Raw genomic sequence first — 17,669 nt, 5'->3', positions numbered from 1 at the left:
TAGATGCGAGTTCTCACCGCAGACGAAAAGCACTGAGCTCCTTATCTGCTGTGATGCATCCCTTCACCACCGTACCCACACACAAGTTCAACCCGAGTGTCTCGCCTTGAGCGGGGCCCAAAAAGCATCATGGGTTTCCGCTTCTGAGTTCCCATCCTCTCCGCCAGTGAGCCGAATGAAAGAGTAAAGTTCTCACTTGGCCAAACAATGCGCTGTTGTCGGGGGCCTGCGATAAGAGGTGGCCAGTCAACAGCCTGTGGACATGCAGCTGTGCAGAAGAAGCGTCTCCCCGGTCTGTCCCCGGCCTGACACGCAAAATCTGTTTCTAGATCAGATAGCCTCACACAGAAACACACGTGTCAAAATGCATGTGGTGGCACGCACACGCACACAAAAAGTGAATCCCATTCCCACCCAATTTGCTCTGAGAACTCACAATCTGTTTAGCTCAAAAAACTGCTGTGGCTCCTTTCATCTCGAGTTCAAGGCGATGGATCTAATTCCAAATCTGATGATGAACAAACCAGTGCCAAATATCTAAAACAAGTGTCACAAACAACACCACTGTTTAACTGAGTGATAAATGAGCTCTTTCTTCATGGTCAGTACGGTTTATTCTATGAACTTTTAAGGGCCTTAAAGAGGGCTTTTATTTTCATGAACAAAATCAACTTATTTTTTGGAAGCGGAATATTTAAATGTTTTCAAGGTGCAAGATATTTTCTTCTGGGAATAGTCTGCTGACTAAGTGGAATTGAGAAAATGTAACACTGTGATACAGAGAATTCATTAAAAAGTATACAAGCTCCATTTAGTAGCCATTTTGGAGCTTTCAATCATCAATAAATATGTGTTTATATAAAATATGAATTGCCGATCATTCTGATGTGCAGTGTTTTCATGTAGAGATCCACTTTCGTTTAACATTAAGACATTTCGGCCTAATATTGACTTTTAATGGGAGTGTAATTCAAATAGAATTGCCACACATTATAGACACATAAAGATCTGTGCTTCACTTTTTAGAAGAGGCAATGAACAGATTCTAGGTTCAAATGCATTTTCTTATTCCTCCTGATTGCAAGGACTAATATTATGAAGACATTCTAAGAAACGTATTAATATATATAAATGAGAACATTTCAAAATGAAATATTTTGACTGTGACGACACATGACTGGCACATTTCTTAGTTTTTTTTACGGTTTTAAGTTTAACAGGAAACATGAGGAGAGATAAAGAAATGCAAAAAAAGTCCCTGAAATGTTGGCTATGTTGTATCTTATGTATATGTGTAATTTATTGGTATTAGTTTGTCTTATTTTATGTCTGTTAGCTATCTATTTTGTCTATATGTCTATATGTCTTATCTGTTTATCAAAGACTTCCTGTTATATATTGTCCAGTGTTGCACAATCGGCTTATTATTTTGATTAATAAAAAAAACCCAATATATTTGTAAAATAATTATTTTGTATTGAACTTTCCTGTTAACAAACAAACCCTCACTTCAAAATGCTGGAGAGAAGGCAGAAGGCCAACCATACACATATACTTTGGGCCTGTGTTGGGAGACTTCTGGGAAACAGTGTTAAGAGAAATGTCCAATATCTTTGGCATTTCTCTCAACAAGAACCCATTATCCCTACTACTGGGAAAAACCAGAGGAAATAAAAAAAAAGATTCCTACCTATTTCTGGTAATTAGAATAGTGATCATCAAACAAATTACAAGGAATTGGCTAAAAGATAATAACTTAGTAACCTCACAATGGAATCTATGTAATGGAAAAAACAACTATGAGAATTAGAAACCAAATGCATATCTTTGAGGAAAGGTGGGAAAAATGGGCCAAGTATAGAACAATATAATGAATATAATTAATGTATACCTGAGTATTAATAATGTATCCATTCTTTTATTTGTAATATTATTAATATTATTTTATTATTTCTTTTCAGATTTTTCATCTGATATGTAGTTTATCTATGTACCTAGATGTGTTCATTTTGTTATGTATGCTTTGTGAATATTTTCTTAAAATGCAAATTAACAAAAATAGGGAGGTGTGTGGCGCAGTGGACTAGTGCATTAGTGTTCGGATCAGGGGGTCACAGGTTCAAACCCCACTGCAGTCAGCATGTCGTTGTGTCCCTGGCCAAGACACTTCACCCCAAATTGCTCCTATGGGGATTGCCCACAGTATTGAATGTATGTAAGTCGCTTTGGATAAAAGCGTCTAACAAGTAACATGTAATGTAATGTAAAAATAATAATAATAAAAAAAGGAAGGTGAGGATACTCAACAGGTGAGGATTGGCAGGTGTGAGACGACGGTACAGGTCAGTGTGCACCTTTATACTGTATTTACAGTGAATGGTGTGCACACAGAAGCCATTAATCACACCAAGAAGCAGGAGAGGAAGGAGCCATGGCATGCAACCAAGCCCTGACAACCAAATACAATTAATGACAAAAGCAATTGCTGGTGTTAGGCTGAAAAAAGCTTCCTTTTTTTCAAAGTGTAACAATTTCCAGTGTGGTATTGGCACTATTTGGTCCATCAAGTTAAAACGGGTCTGTGGGTGACTCTCAGTCATTGAAACCAGACGCACACGTGGGAGCGCTGAACAGGACAGGAGAACAGTGACGGATATTCCAGAGTCAATGAACTGTCTCAGCCAGACAATCTGCAGTGATGTAGGGCTATGTGTGTGAATGAATGAGGTGTTTTCCCTAATGTGGGCTATAATCTGACCCTCTTGGGAGGGAGCAGCAGGCGGAGGCAGTGCTGTGGAAAATGTCCAGCGTAAATTCAGAATGGAGGTCCATTTTTAAAACGAGTACAATAACATGCAGGGGAAAAGACATTTAAAGTCCACAAAAAAGAAACAAGAATCAGCAATGTAGAGAAAGAGGAATATGTGCAGAGATGGAGGGCTGAAATGAGAAGTGAAAGCGAGCATTAGGCAGAACAAGCTCGAGCCATGTGTAAACAGAGTGTATAGAAACCAGATATGGCCAATCCTAAAGGTAATATACAGAGAGAATGCGTTTAGCAGAGTCCATTAAAGCCAAAAGCCTCTGAGGGAACGTTTCGAACCAGACACGGGACCCTGATGGAGGTAGCCAAGACACTCTAACTCCAGGTTAGCCTCTCACTCTGAGTAATGGACCAGGGTGTTTTCAGACTCCCATGGCCCCTCGGAGCCCCGCCGAGCCCCCGTGATGAAGTTAGCGAGGCAGCAGGCAGCGATGAAGCAGAGAGAGAACGAGCAGTGCCCGTCTCCTGTTGCTGTTGAATGTAATTTCGGATCGTATTGCAGCGGAAGCACAACTGACAGAGGAGGAATCTATCGAATTCAGCTCAGACATCACAATAATATTGAGTCTTGTTTATAAACACACATTCAGGATGCTTCGGGAGTATCATTCGTTTGTAAGACCCGACTGAGTGTGGAGTGTCAGTGTCTGGAACGGAAACCTTAAAAGGAGGTGTTTGAATGGATATGGCTGCTTACAATTGCTTTGGTTTAAAAAAACTAGAAGTTAAGTATTTGAATAGACTTTTCTTTTGTATTATCTAATTGAGAATTTGAATAGTTTCATGGTCAATTCACTGGTTTCTTTTAATCATCGCCTGTTGTATGCCTCCATCAACTGGTCATGTTTTAGCTACCAATCATGTCTGTCATGTCTTTTTATTCTATCCTATTTAACATTTGTGTGAAATAGTCTTAATGAGCTTTTAATTCTTGAGGTATGGCCCAGAAATTAGCGTTTTGCGAGGTCACAGTGACCTTTAACGGCCACATTTTAATCAGGTCCTAAAACAGAGATTGTTTACAAACCCTCCAGCATTATAATCCACGTTTACCTCATCCCATGATATGCTTGCTACTTCCTAAACACATGCATACTAATTATAATACAAAATAATACCGTTCTTTTAACCGTTGTTCACAGTTGAGGCATGCGAGGAAAACAGAATTCTCTTGAAGAATTCAAGGTAACACAGGGTGAGTAATTGATATACAAATTGTTCTTGTAAAGTTTTTCTTCAAGGGGTTACCAAAGGCAAAATAATTCATTCTGAGGGGAGCATGAAATGTGTGCACTGGATTTCAAGCCAATCCATCACCAAAGTCACTGGAATACATCCGAATGAATGTCTGCACAGACTTTCATAGCAATCCATTTAGTCGTAAAGCTATTTCAGTCCGGACCGAAGAGGCGGTACAATCGACTCCCAATGCAAACCCTCGACCTATTCTGCTTGTGTGGCTAAAAACAAGATCAATTAACCTCCACCTGACAAACAAGACAAATCCTCCCTTTCCTTTCTTGTCATTCATTGCGTGTCCATGTCTTTTCCTCTGTGGTTAACCGACTCTTGGCTCGTGCCTCCGGTGCGACGCCATCTCTATTATAATGCCATCATCCCTGCCTGCCAAGCCATAGAGAATGATGTCACTTCCACCCTTGGTCATGGTGGTTTGGGTTTGGCCACTGGTGCATGTGAAAATTTGTGCCCTACTAGGAAGCCCTGAAGCTTCCAAGTTGGCGACCGGCCATGACATCCACACCCTCACCCAGTTTCACAACAAGACATGTTTTAATTCTCTAGAGAGCTTTTGACTATGCCCTTACTTCTTCTTGTGCTCACTTTAATCCATCCCCCTCTCTTCTTTTCCTGTCACGCTGTACAGGGTCTCCACTCCAGTCCTTTACGCTGTGGCTTTGTAGTCGTGTTGTGAGGCGGAAAGGATCTGGGCAGGGCCAGGCGCAGGCCCAGCGGTGGCTGATGTATGGCTTCTGGAGAGGAAACACAAAGCAAGCGATGAGAGAATGTGGAAACGTACGTATGGCACGATGCCCGCCGGGCCCGACCCACTCTGCACTGTGTTTAGAGGCAGCCCTTTCTTCTGGTGCCAGGGGGGTGGGGGATGAAAGAGGGCACAGGCCTGGGATCAAACAGCAGAGATGCAGTGGAGGGTGGTGGTGCTGGTGGGGGGTGGTAATTGTGGGATGAGTGGTCAATTTACTGGACAGTCTTAATTCATATGTGATTAATTACTGCACAAATCGTCCATGGCTTTTCTGCAGCTATTTCCGTCTCTTCACGTTAGTGCTTATGAGGCTCTCGTCTCTGCTTTTCAAATTTTACTGAGGCCATTAATGACCCATTTTAGAAAATGTTAGAGGCTGTGTTTCATTTCCTTTTCTGATCCCATGCAAAATGGCACACAACATTCAACTTAAAATAGCTCCTTTGCCGCTTATCCTGTAGACCAAAGGCTCAGTAATCGATTTTAAAAACACTAACTAATGTGAGGTATGTATAGTTTCATTCGTGATTGAAATTGCTACCCCATGTGTAATAACAAAGCACATTCTATGAGATATACCACCATGACCAAACGTCTGTAATTTGCCAGTCAACAGCGTCACTGTCCAAACTGTGATCCTGCAAACTGTATTTTAGGTTGGGACTTTCACATTCATACTTGCGATGAAGAGCGGGGGCAGATGCATTTGTTGTCCCCGTACTGTCTCATTATCCCAGTTCTTCCAGCTCAGGCTTGTGGGTTCTTGGCGGGGAACCCCAGCCCAGAAGTGGCGACGAGGATGGGACAAACCAACCACCACTCACAGGCTCCGGCCGGATTGGGGAAGGAAGAAGATGACACTCGTCATTTGGAGGTTTTGGTCTGATTGCTTCCACTCATGGGGGACTTAACTGTCCCCACAGGGAATGCGGTCCCATTTAAACCCACGCCTAAGGACAGAGAGAGGGAGAATGAGGTGTAAATACAAAAATAAGTAAGAAATACAGCCGTGCTGAGTGAGCTGACAAATGCAAAACAAGTCAAGCATGAAGAAAATATGTATGCATTCAGACTATTAAATTAGTCTAAAGTTAACTATCTATTACTTTGGATCAAAGTGTGAGCTAAATGAAATGTATCATCGTAAAAAAAGTGATAATATGACATTGTTGTGTTCACGGAGTGTTTAAGTTGTCCCCCAAATTGTCAAAAGTTAGTTACTGCAGGTTTCAAAAGTATTCCAAAAACGTGAAAAAAATGTGAAAGTGGTGTTCTGGTGGGAATATCATGCACGACAGAAATGTCAGTGTCTGTCCGTGATGGAAACCAGACATTGTTTAGGGGATTTTCTGACTATACCTCTGAAATTCAATCATGTTTGAAAGCCGACCATATTTCACAGAGAAATCCTGGGTTTGGAATACATAATCAATGTCATTTTTGTCTTACTCTGCTATGTGCTCCTTTACCCTCCTCGCCTGCTTTCTCTCCCCCTCGTTTACAGTTGAATGCAAACGCTTTAATGGCTCAGTCGTTCCTGTTCAGAAGGGCCTTGCCAGTCGTCGTGGTTACTATAAAAACTAATCATTTCAATTTCCTTGTATCTTATTTCATTCATTTACTTTAATCACAGTCAATGGGAGGCGCCAATGTTTCCCCATGAGTGGCGTCTGTTAAAGAGAGTAGAAACTCAGAGCGGGCCGTTTTCAGCTGGCATGGGGCAGACATCCATACTACTGTATTTAATGACTGCGCTGGAGTTCAAGCGATTAGAGCTCATCTTGGAAGAGCTGCATGCCCTTTTGATCTTTGAATCCTGCAAATGAAGTCAAGGGGAGAGACAGAGACGAATCACCTGCGGTTTTTGGAAATCATTTAGAACTGACTGGCTTTCCAAACTGATAGGGGGTGAAAAAGGTTTGATCTTTGCTGGATCGACTGCTTCAGATTCCCTATCTGTCTTTCTCTCCGTGAGTGTGTGGTTGGTAAAAAAGTAGAGTGGCTTGGGTTTCCCAAAAGACTAAAAAAGACATGAATTCTTTCAACCTGAAAATAAATAAACACTGTAAGCATGAGGCCAGCAGCATGGGGATGACTGTGATGGCTGAACTGCCAGGCTGTGGCAGTCTTGGGCCAGTGAAGAATGATGGCCTTCGTCTGCTCCATTAATTAACAGCCATTGAGACAGGAAACCAGAGCCAGCACTCCAGTCTGCTTTCATGTCTCATCCCATTTCCCTGCAGAAACCTCATTTTTCATTATTTACTGTATCACTTCCAGACTGATGATCATCAATATTGTGCAAATGAAGGAAGGGGTGAAATCTTTTTGGGAAAGGTTTGAAGTGCATTTTGCTGTTGAAATATTGCCCTGTGGTAAACGTGTTGTTACTGAAACCCTCAATGGGCTGTCACAGTGTGACATTAAAAAGGCGGCCTTGTACAGCCACACGTCCAGGCGTAACAATAATGAACCTCGGGGACTTTGAGAGCGGGAGGAAAGTGGACGCAAGTGTTTTATGATCTGGCAGCGCCGCGGACAAAGCAAATAATCTCCAGACACAGAGGAGCAGGTAGTTTCACTTAACCTCTGCTCAGGGCTGAGAGCCAGCTTAACTGGAAGCACATGGCTGCACAGCACTTAGATAGAGGCAGAGAGGCTGATTATTCCCATTCACTGACCCACCAATTAAAGATCCTTCACAGTGCCGAGGTGTAACACAGCATCCAGCCTAATGACACTGTTATCTCACAGTAGCTGGACTTTCGCTGTACATACAAGCGTACTGCACACAGTTTCTCAAGTTACCCTGGCCACACAGCAAGTGTAACACACGGAAGACTTGAGGAAGTCACAACGCTGGTCGGTGCCTCGGTGTACCTGCGCGGTCAAATGGAGGAGAGAGTATACATCTGGTGGACTGTGGTCTGCTGTTTACTGGATGTCTGTGGCCTGTGGCTTTGTCTCCTTCCCATTAGTGTGTTTGGTGTTGTTCGCATAAAGACTGGCCATACGGTAAATGCTCCTTATCAGCGGGCCACTCCTGAGGGTACTGCAGCCGCAAAAACTCCTGAGAGGGTGTAAGATGGAGGAAGTGTATGCATCAGGGCAAGTGAGAGAAAGTGTCTGTGCGGAGATTCATGAGCCGATATACATACGTTTGCATGTTTGATGACATTAAGTGATGATGTTGTTTATGAATGGGTCAGGCCCGGCAGCAGTGAGCATCCATCTCACAGGCCGCACTGCCCAGGTTACCTTCTCCTCTGGCCAAGTGCCACTATCAGGTTCCCGCATGTGGTTCCACTTAGACCGCCAGGGGCTCCAGCTACAGTCTGCAGACAGCCTCTCAGGCCACAGGGCGGGGGGGTGAGGGGAAGGCCCCACTGACTGCATATGCAGCAGGCTCAATAGGCCACATCATGGCACACACCTCATCGCTAGCAACGGGTTCCTCATGGCCCCTTGACTAACCATAACCCTGGAGAATGTGTCCCTGCCTGCTGATCATTATTTCTTAGCTTACTTGGGATGATAAGATAGGTTAAAGAAATACAATCTTTGTGCTGTGATCTATTTTAAAAGTAAAGTATTAATTAGATGCCTAAGCCAAAGCCGAACATAATGCGTGTGTGCATCCTTTGATTCAGATCCGCTTGATCATTTAATTGGTTCTTCCTGGGATAATGCTGAAACCTTCCACCCGATTTCATGTGCCTCAGGTTTCTAGTTTTTCCGGGATCCCGCTGACACGCACAGAAACCTTCAAACAATCTGATATTCAATTTGTGGCACAGTGACACACAGCAGCCAAAAAAAGGTCAGGGGAGAAATTTTGTTTTGATTGTGAGTTATGATTTATGAGACCAATGCACACTTGGTGGTGAAATTACAGCTTTCTTATGACACACCCTACTCTATATGTTCCCAGCGCCTTCTGCCTCAGCTCAGAGTAAAAGCCTGTCCTTCTGCCTCAGCGTCCCTCCAACCCTCATTGTCCCCCCTCCACCACTTACAGCCTATCACTGTATATTTTTATTGATGAAGGCTGACAGCGCCCCCGATTCCAATATAGCTTGGGACATTTGATACATGCACCCCTCCCTTAAAAACGAAAAAAGAAAAGAAAAATGTGCCTCAGTCTCCCTCTCTCAGTCCTGAGACTCCACTCTATAACAGCAGGCCCTAATTTCTCTTTCCAGTCATGGAATATGATAATTTTCTTATTTGCAAGAAATATCAATTGCTCAAGGCGGACACATAATCATTGGGGAGGAAAGGAGAAGCTACCTGTCTAATGTGCTTAACAGGCTAACCCATTTAGCCGCAGGCGCTGTTTGAAAATGAGAAAGTGCTGATGGTCAAAATCAATTTTCCCTGTGTCCAAATTACTCCCTGCCCGGCTTAGAATTTCACCTAAATGGCCAAACCTTAAAACACTGATACTAATTCTATCATATTAGAGCCTGGTCATATAGTTGAAATTATTGCTAATGCTATTTTGCTGTATTTATTGATGTAGTGAGATGACTCGAAGGCCAGGGAGCAGAGAGTTCTATTACTGCCCTTGTGTCTGTGTGTGTGTGTGAGATGCATATCAGTACAACTCAATACCTTCATTGTACATGCAGCCGTTAGGCTTTAACAATGTTTTAAGGATGTTTGCTGCTTATGGGTTCTCAAATCTCATATATCATGTGAGAAATATTATATAAAAGCTTGTATTTTCCTCATCATATAATGTCAAAAGCTTATTTTACTGTCCCTAAAAAACACATCATTAATGGTACTTTTCTTAGTTACTGCTTAGAAATGCGTTTGTTTGAAAATGTGTAATGTCTTAAGAAATGTCTTGGCATTATATGCTAATAACAGTGAAAAGGAACAAGAACAGCATGCACATTTGGTTAATGAGGTTACAGCTAGCGGTTAGCCGTTTAAAAATTGGAAACAGGGAAACAGCCTGGCTCTGTTTAAGGTAGCAAAATCTAGCTACCACCAACTCTAAAGCTTGTCATTTACATGTTAAATCTAATTTGTTTAATATATTAAAAATGTATATTAGAAGAGCTCGAATTTCTTTATGCTAACTTTCACTGATAGGCCTTTCTCACAGCAGCCATGTTGACATGTCATACCAGGTTAAACACAGGTGTAATTGATGCTAAATAAGGTCCGCCAGCCCATTAGCCAGCATGCACAACACAAAGGACCTGGCTCACATTAAAAAACAATAGTGTTATTAATTACACATGTGTTTACCCTGCAGTGACATGTCCAAATGGCTGCTTTGAAAGGGGCCTATTGTGTCCTTGTTCAAGCTTCATATTTAAAGCAAGAATATCAGATTATTTTTGTTCTTCTCATGTAACTCTTGCCAAGTTAGTACATAAGCATATTAGCCAAAACTCATCATGGAGGGTTGACATTCCTTTTTTCCATTGGCTGTGATACTCTGGCAGAGTAGAGCAGTCAGCTCTAAGCTATTCCAAAGAGCTTCTGAAGAACCGCTTTTACAGACTAACCAAGATTTTGATATCTGTAAACTATAGTTTGCTTTGTTTTTATTAATAACTTGTGACGCTTGCTCTTGAAAGTTGATACATCAAATAAATACACTTCACTCACTGACATTTCTTTCAGTTCCAGCATGATGACCACTTTTTCTTTTCCACCAAGAAAATATATTTAGTCACTTACAGCTTCTAATGACCTCAATCAAAACAGTCTCTGTATTTTTACATAACTACTATAGAATTACTGGACTTTTACTTAAAAACAACTTTCTTGGAGGCCTGTACTTTTATTCCATTTTCAATATTATAAATAAATAATGATGGTTCCAAGAAACTTTATATGCAAGTTACTTTCTGGAAATGATGACATTTTGTCAAGCACAGTGTGAGAGAGTATATGTTGTCAGTACCAAATTAATATATCTGAACATACACACACAATATACTACATTCACATATAGAGTTAAAGCCGTCTAAACATAACTTAATTATGACTGTTATGAGCACTTCTTCTCGTCTCTGTTAAAGTGAATTTAGTTTGTACAATTCTGATCAACTCTTCTTTAACTTCAACATAAAATAATTTAAATGAATACAAAGTTACACTAAAATGGGTTGGAGGGATTTCAACCAAAGACAATATTAGGAGCTTTAAAGGCAATGTTGACATCCATTTAAACCAGAAGGACCCGACTTTCATTTTTCCTATGATAAACACTTTGAGTTGGGTTTAACACAGGCTGGGACAGACCTGACTGACTTGTCTACCCCAAAAAGATGACAGAAAACCAGCTCTGCTCGGGACTATAGATCTGTGGATTTGGGGTCAGGTTGGCTTGTGGCTGTAGCTCGTCCACCTGGGCTCGCCACATCATAAACAACAGCTGTGTGTCAGGTTTGCTTCTGTATCAACATCACCACACTAGCCACTGGCTGGAGCCGCACATAGGTATTATATCCATGGGCTTCCTGCTGGAGGACAGCCCTCTAAACACCACGGCCACTGTCCAGGAAGTCAGGTACTCCGCCTCTGAAACCAAGACGTTAAAGTGGAACAACAGAGGAAACAACTGACAGGGTGTATCAATGTGTCTTTGACCTTCTTCTAGGTTTAAGATGGTTTCAATTTGCCGCTTCATCGTAATTAATGGACTTTTACGAGCTCATGTCCTCTGACACTTTCTCTCTCTGAGTGAATTCCCAGGGCTTGAGATAACATATCTGTAGCGGCTCTGATTTATCTGCTGGGCCCTCTCCACTGCTCAGAACACAGATAAGCCTAATAACCATTGTCAGCTCTTTAGGCGTGAAGAAGGTATATTGTAACCATTTGGGCAGAAACGGGCCGGCTTTCCCGATATTGACTCGAACACACAGAGGGAGAAGGAGGGGAGGCGCGGAATAAAGTGACACTAATGGAGCATTGATGACAAAACAAGGCGCGCACAGGGACCACTTTCTAGCGTTTTTAATTCTTAATGCCGTCGCCTCGGGTTTCAACATGTCCTGGGCCGGGGCTGCTTGCTTGCACCCGGCGGATCTGGCATGAGGATTAGGATGTCTTCGCGAGGAAATGGTCACGTGATTTACTGTTGCTGGAGAGGCTCTACAGGTGCCAGAGCACGGGGAGGGACGGATAAGATGACCGAAAGCTCGTCTCGCTGGAACCACACTACGCTCCTCACCCCACTCTGGAATCAGCTCTATCGTGACTGGGCTGAGAGACCAGAGCGTCACCCTATACTTTGAAAACACACTTTGATGGCAATTAAATATTAATACGGGGAATCATAGCCTGAGAGCTGTATCCACATTACATGGAGCATGCAAATCGCTCCAATCAGTGAGCCAACTGAAATAGCATCTGGAGAGCTGTATAAATAAGACTATGTGTATCTTTAATATCATTAATATGGACTGGACCAACTGCAGAGGGGTAACAAAGTATAAAACTAGAAAACAATTGCTGTAATTATTATTTTGTTTTTATTTGCATATGAACTTGCTGTTGTTGCTTTGACCTTGTGTGTTTCCCACTGTTAACAGTTTATCATAAGAAAACATTTATTTCACCACTGTTAACAATTTTAAAGAAATGTTAATTGTTATAAAAGGGTGTGGAAATCAGAGAAAATTCTCTTTGCTCTTCTCATCTCCAGTCCAGAAAATCACACGCACACAGACACACAGTCATCTGCCTTTTCTCTTGGTTTCTCTCTCCCCTCCATAATCAGGCCTGGTTTCCTCCCAATAGAAAAACATCCCTCTTCCCTCCCTGCCTGCGTCTGTCAGCGATTCTGTGTGGGCCTGGACTCAGCTCAGCCCGTGGCCAAAAATATCCCCCCATGGCTCCTCTGAATGGGACCGGCCACATAGACCACAGGCACACAGCCCTAAAAATACAGAGAGGCTCAGCCACAGCTCGCCTCGTTCCTTCATTAGCACTGCACAGACTCAGGAGCTAACAGAGGGAGAGAAGCCCAGGAGACGGCTGTGCACATTGAGTGATGTAATAATGAAACCAACAATATGTGTGGAAAAACAATTGTCGTCTTCTAATGAGAAGCACGCTCAGGTCTCACCCACACCCAAGAAAAAGCTCAAACTCTTTTGCCAGAAGAGCGCAGCGTCAGATAAGCAACCAATAAATGTCTTCAGATTTCAGCCTGGAGACAAACACTTCTTCTGGCTGCCATGTAATATCCATCGTTGGCGGTGGCGTGGGAGAAATTCATTAGAACTCATAAAGCTGTCAGACCAAAATGATGAATCGCCCTATGGCTGGCTCTAACAGATAACCATCGTCTCGTCACATAGTGCCACCCTTTATCTCGCCGATCTGATGATAGAGAGTTGGAGAGAGAAGGTGAGAAAGAGCGGGTTTAATTGGTGCATTATTGTTTAATGAAGACGAGCTCTTTGTCTGCATTCCTCTCTGGCTGTTCACTCGGTACACTTCCCCCCCTGTGTGCGATGCCAACTTGAGCGTTGGGCGGCTGCTCGATGTGTGGGCACCGTTTCTTACACATTCCGTTCCTCTAACTCGCCAACAGACGGGACAGGCCCGGGCCAGATCACATGAGGCGTGTGTTCAGCATGAGTGGAAGAGTCTATTTGTGTGTGTACATTTGCAAATATGAATATGTTTTCATTCAGTTTATATGGATGTGTTCTGTGTTTGCGTGTTTGTCTGTGTGTGTAGCAGAGAAAGCATGCTGCATATTTGTGTTTTTTAAGTATGTGTAAGGGCGTGTGTGCGTCTGAGTATGTGTGTGCATGTGTAAACAGCTGGCAAGCCTGCCTGTGGTGGTGTGTAAACACAAGTGAAGGTATTCTGGCTGAGGTTACGAGGTGGGTGGGGGGGTATGCCAGTGCTGAATGAGGCATTTAGTGCTGACAGTTAAAAATACCCCGAGCTGGACTAGCGCTGCTGCAGCTAACGCCGAGCCGCAGAGCCGACCTACGCCGCTCGCCCCCCCACGCTAACTCATCAAATCACACGCCCATTTCAGGCTGATCTGGGCTGCGGCCTAGCGTTCTAAAGCCTGATGTAAGATAATGGTTAACCAGAGGTATGAGCGAAGGCCTGGGAGTCCTCCCACACATGAAGACGTGTGGGTTCTCTATGGGCATGAACCAAGACGTTTGATACTCAAAAGTAAACATAACGCTGCCTTATCGTGCAGCATGATGCTGCAATGATGCTGTGTCTTTCTACACTTAACAATATTAGAGGCAGTGGAAAGATTTATGGGTGCGAAGGCAAAGTGTTGATAAAACATGAGCTCCAAAAAACAGGTCTCATGCTGGCCATAATGCAATTAAAGTTTATCAGACAAGAAATTATGAATATTCCAATATACAATTCTGTTAGATAAATAACTGAGTTGTATCTTTCACCGAGTCATTCTGGGTTAGGATATTCATTCAGTTTGTTTCTTGGTCTGTCAGCGGTATTACGGAAAAACGACTAGTCTGGAGTTCATGAAACTTGGGAGAGTGTAAGGGTCTACTAAATGCTTTAGCTGATCTTAATCAAGGATTGGACATAAACATTTGGTCAACAATCGTTAACATTGTGCTGCATTCGGTGTCAGAATCTTCACAAAAATGTTTTCAAGTCAGAATATCAATTGGGAAACAACTATCAACGTGATGTTGTTTCCCAATGATGACATTATGTTAAAACGCTCTGAGCAATACAAGACAAAACATTTTCTTTGACTTACAGTTCATGTTTAGGTTCTGAAACACATTTATTAATGTATCTATTTCCTATTTGTCCTCCTTAAATAACTACAATTATTGCTTCTGTCATTTCTAGGGAGGGAATTGGTTGATGCTTAATATTTCTTTATAATAATATTGTTTGAATTCTTGTTTTATGAAAACCTTTTGACAATACTTTTGACTTTGTTTTGTTTGGGTCAAATACTCAAAAGTTGTAGTTACCTGGAGTTGGAGGAACATCCTGTAAGTTCCCATTGGCTCAGGCTGCTTATACATTGGGACTGAAACAACAACTTAATTCCACTGATTCAATCTGGCCATTAAATCATTTTAGTCAGAGGCAAATGGAGAGCTGTTTGCTGTTTATCAGGCTGAAAGGCTTCCTCTCGCTCATTTATTGATAGCATTACAGTAATATAGGTGTTTACGATAGGTGTGGGGCTTATTTAGAGTTAATAAAACATTCTCTTTCCTATGTAATGAAGGATGCTGTTTGACATAAGTGCTTTTTGTTTGTTCTGTTTGGTCTCAAGTGTGAGGAGAGGACCATTAACTTGAGACAAACATTTTTACCAGTGGTTTGTGAAAGCCTTCTCTGAAATGTACCGGAGGAAAGGCACTGATGCATGGTTTCTCATCCGTCTTCAACTCCAAGCATCGAGACAGTGAGTGTACTATTTAAAAAAATGAAACCAAATCTCTTAAAACCTGCATGACAGCTCTCTAAATGTCATGTTGTAACACCATTAGGTAAAGTGTATTAAGTGAAAAATGTTAGACATTGCTACTTGAAGTAGCTTGCAAAAGAATGCGAATAGACTGAAGATAAGGCGTGTATAAAAGTGACTTACATGATTCATCTACATGAAACACAGCCGCAACCTTCCAGATCATTTGGCCAAGTGTTAACTTTCTCCCATCAAGACGTTGAAATACAGTAGGTGGAGCACTAGGAAAAAGGGACCAGTGTCTGTTTTTGGGGGGGGGCGCGGTTCGGACGAGGGGATATGGTTGACAAAATGTAAAACAGAATGTGTGTTTTTGTGTTAAATTTGATAATGTTCCCCTCGGGTTTCCAGGAGCACACGGATTGGGCTGAGTGCGACAGGGCTTCAAAAAGCAGCTATTTAAAAGTCTCAGTTAACAGGACCCTCCAAACAGCCAAACCGCTTCAAACGTCAGCCAAACAAGATCCACATTGTTCAATGGTATGCCCAAAGTGGCCATAACCCAAGCACGGGGCCATAAACAACTTCTAATTGGTTTAATTATCATATAATTTTAAAAATATGTTTTAATATAGGGTCTATCCTTTTATTTACCCAGAGCGAAGTGGAAATAAGACTTGGGCCCAGTAACAAATTCAATATGTTCATTATGTAAACACCTTAAAGAGCTGAGAGAGAGAGGGAAAGTCAAGATTTAAAAAAGTGAGGTTTTTCGCTGAAGTGCTGCACATATGCAAAAAGAATTCAAAGTAAATGTTATGGGCTTTTGGAAGATAACCCAAACACGCTGATGGATAGATAGAACAATGTCCAAAACCACTTCTGTCTTTGTTTTTCCAAAGGGAGCCGACAGATGATGTGCAGGGGAAACTGGCCGAGTGTTTCACAACAACTGCTTCCTTCCTGGATGGAGGTTCGAGTGGTGGAGAGGGATAAGAGAGGAGAAAAGGTCAAAATCCACAAAGAGGCTGTTCAGGAACATTTCTCAGCTCCTCCCTTCAAATTGCGAGCTGCAGAGGAGAGTAAATAAACGGCCTGCAGACGGCTGACCCTCTGATCAATACTCTCTTTTTGGACCCTAACTGTCGAGTGTTGACACGCAGAGGGCGGTGCGGGCCTCAAACGCTGCCTCAGCTACGAGCAAGGACACAATCACAACACACAGGAATGTTCAGCACGTCTACTTTAAATGCCGCCTCATTGGCAGTCCGATGTGGATGGCACATCAATCTCTGTTTGGCACAACAACAATGAAAACATGCAAATGAGACGGCAAAACCTAACCATGGCTTCGTCACTTCATGTGTATATGGGTTGGGAGCTGTGGTTTCAACCAGAACACCTAGTACAGAAATATTACAAGGGGTTTACTAAAGGTTGTGGCATGTTTGGTTATGAAGAGCTGCAGGGAACGACATGTCACAGTAGTAGTATTTGTGCGAATTGTTTTCCAAGAATTAAAAAAAACGTAATCTTTTTTTAATTCATTAGTTGCTTGCGGTTTTGCTTAACTTGACAGCTATGTTTTATATAATAAAGGTGTTTGACAGCATTTGCATTTACATTAGTAAATTATAATCTTACAGTCTTATACCAATTATTCCCAGAACAAATGATCCACCTTTTGCTTTTGGCTGGTGATTTATTATACATTCCTGCTACCTGGTTTTTGCTATTCCACTGATTGGCCAATGAAGTTGGTAATTTGTCAAAAAAACGAAAACAACAACAATACACGGTAAAGAAGAACTGCTACCTGATGTCAATATGGCAACCCTGTCAATACTTAACTCAACAACTAAACCGCATTCTCAATTCGTTTTAAATTTGTGGTAAAGGTTGTAAATTGAAACAAAACAAATGTAAATTAAACACATTGACTTGATTTCACACATCACAAGTCCAGCGGTCTCCAGGGTGAAAGTGCTTGTGTGACCCCTCACTCCACCCTGACCTCACCATGATTAGAAACATGTTTCTTTTTTTTTGTCAACAAAAAAAGGGGGGAAATACATTTCCCCTCCAAACATTATTAACAATACAACCAGCACAACATATAAATACAAAATAGCACTGCATACATTAAATGACAACCCTGAATGTTTAGAATTTCTTTTATAGTGACATAATCCAACTTGATATGAAGCAGACTTAAAGTTAGCAGAATAGTCGCCTATATGACTGGCCCCAATCTGGACGTGTATTTCAGAGTAATTGTTGCATCACTGTTACAGCACAGACCCATAGCAAATACAGTTCAGAGACGCCATTGAGCCCCCTTTCAGACCAACTGTCATTGTGCCAAATCTGTGGCCTCACAACAATTTTAGGCAGCGCCAGAATGAGGGATAAATTGCCTTGAGTCA

This window comes from Trematomus bernacchii, unplaced genomic scaffold (assembly GCF_902827165.1).
Source record: "Trematomus bernacchii unplaced genomic scaffold, fTreBer1.1, whole genome shotgun sequence".
Taxonomy (NCBI): Eukaryota; Metazoa; Chordata; class Actinopteri; order Perciformes; family Nototheniidae; genus Trematomus; species Trematomus bernacchii.
Note: the sequence above shows the minus strand (reverse complement) of the source record.